The sequence below is a fragment of the Drosophila sulfurigaster genome, chromosome 2L (genome assembly GCF_023558435.1).
Source record: "Drosophila sulfurigaster albostrigata strain 15112-1811.04 chromosome 2L, ASM2355843v2, whole genome shotgun sequence".
Taxonomy (NCBI): Eukaryota; Metazoa; Arthropoda; class Insecta; order Diptera; family Drosophilidae; genus Drosophila; species Drosophila sulfurigaster.
Window position 1 is genome coordinate 22,697,268 of NC_084881.1, and position 6,000 is coordinate 22,703,267.

The window sequence follows — 6,000 nt, forward strand, 5'->3', positions numbered from 1 at the left end:
AGAGAAATGCAAGGAGAGAAGGAAAAAGAACAGATAAATTTATATTCAACCACACACAGATACACCGACACACAAATACACCTACAAGTATAAGCCCACATAAAGCACTCAGAGAGCTGAAACGAGCCTGCATTTAACAATTTATCTGCAGCTGTCAAAATTAAAACCCCATACGGAGCAGCGCCTGATCCAGAAACAGAACCAGAGCCAGAGCCAGACCAGAGCCAGAGAGATGGCGAACTGGGGGAATCGGAAGCAGGAGCAGCGAGCAGCGGCAGCGGGCAGCGAACCACGACGAGTCAATACCCGTGGCAGCCGTAGCAGTGCCCAGGACATAACCCAGTCGCAAGTCAGCTGCAGGCTGCTGCTGCTGCTGCTGTTGTTGCAGCATGGATTTGGAATAAAAAAGAAATAAAGCAAGCCAAAGGAAAGATGCCAGCATTGGATTGGAGGTGGCAGGAATCAACAACGAGGCAAGAGGAGCCCAAGGGGGTCACACAATAATGCCGGTCACAGGATAAGCAAGCCAAAGCCAGAGAGTGAGAGAGAGAGGGAGAGGGACAGCTTCTGCTATTCGAGAGGAGCCGGTGGAGGGGGTGGCACAGTCAATAGCAGCGACTGACTGTAAAAAACGGAAATGGGGCAATCATAAATTTACACAGATATGCAAGTGCCCTGCACTCTGCCTCTGTCTGACTGTCCGTCTGTCTTTGTGTGTGTTTGTGTGATTGTAGGTGTGTTTGTGTTGGTAACAACTCTTCCTCTTCCTCTCTTAAACTAACCGCCTACAACAAGACACAAACAGCGCGCAGCAAAAGCAAAACTGCAGCGTTCAACTCAAAAGGAAATCTCTGGGGAATTGCAGGCACTGTGTCTGCGAGGATTAGAGATGAGCACGTGATGCTACCAAGTACAGTCAAGCTTCGCTATCTAACTGCGCAAAATACTAAAACCTATTTCTACATTTTTCAATATCCCATTCTCTCGCTGCTCACGTTTCCATCTCCGTTGGCAAACAAAACTGCCCGCAAACAATTCAGCTGCCAAATGGCAAAAGCTGTTGTTGTTCCTCGAGAGGGGCAAAGAGAAGGGGATTGACTGTGCTGTGCACTTCGAGTGGCGTGTCACGGGAACGACTTCGATTTAATGCGAATGCGATGCGTTGCCCTTTGCCATTGCCATTGCCATTGCCTGTTTGCTGTTTGTCTGCCTGGCATGGCATGGCCTGGACTGCTCGAAATATCCTTGTCGGAGATTTGCTGGGCCACAATTCTATTTCTGGTTGTACCCTGGACTACAAATTGATTGTTAGATGGCAGAAATTGCTGATATTGAAATTTGGTACATTCAATTACATATATATATTATTCAAATATTCTACATTCAATATTTATAATATTTCCTAATTATGGGTTATTTGGATTTATAGTTACATTACATTTTTAACATTTTCTGTTCTATTTATTAATTAAATTCTATATACCCAAAACAATTAAAAATATATATTAGCAATTTTTGGCACTGATAGATTTAGTTTTCTATTTAATTCATTTTGAGTAAATAAAGAAATATATTGTATTAATTATATATTAATCTGTTTATTTTTTATATTTCTTTCTGCCACTATTTCAGACTTAATCTAATTACTAATTGTAATTCGATACATCTTCACAACTGCCACATTATATTTGCCTAAAGTCCATTCCATGTTTTTACAAGGTATCTTCAGGTCAACCTTCTCTTTGCAACTCATTCCTAGCAGCTTTTTTTACTGCCGCTTCGCTGCGTTCGCTGAGCTGAGATTTGTGGTGTGGTGCAAATAGATTTCTAGCGTAGAACATAAATAATACTCACATACACACGTACACTATGCATGTGTGTTGGAGTATAAATGTGTATGTGTGTTTTCTGTTTGCCGGTTGATCCTCTCTCTCGCTGGTTGGCATGCAAAAAACGAAAATCAAAGTGTTTGCATTTGTTCAAATCGCACACAAAAGCAAAACGCAGTTCGCCCCAAAATGGGCGTTGAATTCTTCATCATCTTCTTCTTCTTCCCAAGGGTGGACATAGTGGGTGTGGGCGTGGCCATGACAAGGCTATTCTCTTTTAGTCAGGGCTTTGCATGCAAATTTTCAGCGTTCGGGCAAAACGTTTGACATTTGCTCCGTCTCCCCAAAAACTTGAGATAATGTGCCTCCTTTCTCTGTGAGTGTGTGTGTGTGTGTGTGTGTGTGTGTGTGTGGATGGGAGACTGGAAAAACTCGAGAGTACACACACACACACAGCTACATTGTGTTTCAATTTTGCCTTCTTCATTTTTTGCTCTTGCACATTTTTGCATTCAGTTTTTGGCAGTCGCATATTTTACGAAGGGTTTTCTGGCCACGCATAATGATGGCCCCACTTCACAGTCCACAGCTAGGAGCCAACAGTCCTTTAGCCGAGCTGCACTTGTTTTTGTATTCCCGGCAGGATACTGCTTGCGGCATTCAGTCGATCCTTGCATATGCACTTTGCATATCGCCTGGCCACACTGCATTGCATTGCACACTGTTTGCCTATTGGTATCAGTAACAGACATTGCGACAGCGACAGCGACAGCCAGAGAAAAAGTCAAATGCTAAGTCAGAGGCACTGTCAAATACTGAAAAAAATAAAGTTATAGATTCAAGATTTTGTTCATAGATCTAAGAATTTTGGTGTAAGAAGTGCGTCAAGAACATGAAAATCTTAAAGCTAGAGAACACATCTTAATTTAAAGAATATTTGATATAAGACTATGTTCTTATTAATAGAAGGCAAAAATTTTATAATTTTAAGATTCAAAATCTTATTATAATATGATACATTAATTTTGTGTTTTGACTTGTTTTTGTCCTTTTTTTTATCCTTTTACTAGTATAATATATTATTTACTTCGCAATTTCGGGTATTCAGTTGTTCGTATGTTATGTCACAAATTGTTGATACTAGACTCTACTTATGGACCCAAAGAACAAGGATGAATAAAAACTAGACAATAACTTTATAGAAATTTCGATGTATTACCGAAATTTGAACATTTTTTCTTATTTTACAAATTTGTTTCTAAAGTGGTCTTATTTTAAGAACACAATTTATGAGACGAATGTTCTTTATTTCAGAAACTATTGTTTTTCAGTGTACGTGTGTAGTTGCTGTTGAAAGGTATTTGCCAGTTATGCAACGTTTTGTGGCAATAACACACATTTCTTTTTGACAACTTCATTAGTAGCAGTTTGAGGTGTAATTAGTACTTTTGCTATTGTCAGGAGTCATTTGAATCAGAAAGGTAGAACAGCACAGACATTTTCTTGGCAAACTAGTAATTGAGAAACTATTTGGCATGTTCTAGTCATAGGAAAATTCAGATACTCTTGTGCCTTTAACAGCAGTCCAAGTAAAGCAAAGAGCGAGGAGTGGGCAGACATGAATAATCATAATACATCTTAATTGTGAAATAGATAAATAAGTTATATTATTAGCTTTGGATTATTTAATACTTATACATTAATTTAGTTAATACATTATTTAAATGTATATAGTGAAAATATGTTAATTTCTAAATGTGAAAATCATTTACGTTTTAAAATAAGTAAAGTCAACAAGTAAGAAAGCTACAGTCGAATGTGCTCGACTTTGAGATACCCGCTACCAATTTTGAATAAAAACAAAATATTGTGGTATTAATTTGCACACTCGACTGTAGTTTTCTTACTCGTTTTATTTGATTGTAATCTAAATAAATAAATATCTTTTACAATTTAATAAAATCACAACAGCTATCAAACTCGATACATTTATTAATGTGATTATAAAATAAAATATTCTAGGGAAACCGACAAAATAAAATACAATAAAAACTAACAGAGAGAGTTTATTTAGTGCGACCATTTATTATACTTTGCTATTTTAATACTCCAAAAATATTTGAAGAAATCCACAAATCACTCAGAATTGTTTCTATCCCCAAGCTAAAAGTTTGATGACTTTAATTTATGCTTGTGCAATGAGTTTAGTTAAAATTGCAAGCCATTTGATAATTGCGAAATGAAATTCATGAGAGAGCGATATGAAAAACTGTTGACTGATTGTCTGCCTTGAGGCTGGAGCAATGAAAACATTCAGAGTTGAGTTGAGTTCATATTCAAATACCCAGAGCATTGAATTTTTAAAGGTAAACACTGAGAGAACTAGGCTGCTAACTGAAAACTAAAACTCAAACAACTGCAATGTGAGAGAGCTATAGCAAAACTCAAAGTGGAATGCCAGCCACAACTCCAACTCCAACTCCAACTTCTCGAGTTACAGCTCCGTCTGGAGGCAGTTGGTAATCCCCAAGTGCTGCTGAACACGAGTATAACACACGTAATACATATTTAAACATTTGCTGATAGCAAATGACAAAGGTGGTGCCCAGGAGAATGAGAGAGCGAGATGAAGAGAGAGAGCGAGTGAGTGGCAAAACAATGTGTGGCTAGAAGCAGGCAATAAAGTGGAGTGGAGTTTGGGTAAATGTTTGGCCAACTTAAACCTTAATCAATGCAAAAGTTTTTGGCCTAATCGCTCTCAATTATTCAAGTGAAACGTGGCATTTAACAAGTACGTGAGCCAAGCCACTCACCTGAAGAGTGACGACTGTCGAGGAGGAGATGGAGGAGAAGCTGTGCTGTTCCATGTGCTGGTCCTTAACGAAGCAGAACTTTCGCTCTCAGGCAGAAAGCTGAAGCACTCAAGTCTTGCCTGGCGACGGCGGCCTGTTAAGTGCCACACACACAAGCTGAGTATTATGTGTGTGTGTGTGTGTGTGTTGCCAGGGTTAATAATAATCATATTTAACTAGAGCGCAGTGTATTCGCAAGCTCCTCGCTTTGGCGTGAACAAAGTTGCTAGCGGAAACGGAAGCGACAACTACAACTACAACACGAGGTAGAAAGCTGACTGAGCTGAACTGCACTGGACATAGTCAAATGCCAAACGATGTGTGTCTTTCTGTCTCGCTGTGTCTTTCTCTCTGCTATAAGCCTTTTGTATCCATAGTGACTAAGAGAGATGCAAGTGGAAGGCAGGAGGGGGAAGGCAGAAAAGTCACTAAACTGTAACTGGAATTACTGAAAACTATTCACACACAAAAATATTGTTCATGCTGCACACAAAAATTGAAAATTTTCTACTTTTGCCTGAAATCGGAGCAGAGCAGAGGAGAGCAGCAAAAACTTTGTCTGGTTACAACACGCTGAACAGGTAAACCAAGCTGCAACCGCCGTCAACCTCCCCTGCCATCCCCTCGAAGTGAAAAGGGTACGGATGCGGACTACTGGCTGATGAAAAGTCAGGAAGTAAAGTTTTACGGTTCACATAAAAGCTGAAATGTTCATACAATCAGCATGAATTATAACTCGGATGCGGATTAATAGTTGGCCAGCTACATATATATATATGTATGGGCTTGTATGCAGGTGTATTTGTATGTGGTTGTGCAGGTGTGCGAGGATTTTGATTTTGATTTGGCTTCGGCTACTATTGCAGCTTATTCGCTTTTAGTGCAATTGTTGCCAGATTTTGCTCAAAATCTCGTGAAATGTTTGAGAGCTTTTGTATGCTGCATTTTGTATGCAACATTTCGCATATATGGAAAATTATAATTAAATTTTGCAAATTGATTGGAACTGTCAATGCTGCCCAATTGATGCCATGAATTCAGTGATTGCAGATCGTTTATTAATCATTAAGTATAATGAAATGATATAAAGTTATTTATTAGAATAGTATGATTTTGATTGAAAACTTTTCATTAGAACGTATTTCAATGAAAATACAAATTCCAGCAATAATTGAATTTAAACATTCAAATACAAAGTATTACAATTCGGATGCAAGGATATTATGAAAGTTAAAATATTCTTTGAGATTATGGGTATGTAAGGCTGCAAATAATTAATTACATTTTAAATTTGGTAAATGCTTTTGTAATTTATTAAG

At 38.4% G+C, this 6,000-nt stretch overlaps 1 long non-coding RNA gene across 2 annotated transcripts; it reads left to right on the forward strand.

Moving 5' to 3' along the window:
* The first annotated feature begins 4,050 nt into the window (after positions 1–4,050).
* Positions 4,051–5,729, forward strand: LOC133850225 (uncharacterized). 2 transcript variants are annotated; one of them, XR_009895606.1, is made up of 4 exons: positions 4,051–4,529; positions 4,601–4,809; positions 4,862–5,000; positions 5,059–5,729. It is a non-coding gene; the product is annotated as an uncharacterized LOC133850225 (long non-coding RNA). The 2 variants fall into 2 exon arrangements; XR_009895605.1 differs by having other exon boundaries at positions 4,862–5,729.
* The last annotated feature ends 271 nt before the right edge of the window (positions 5,730–6,000 follow it).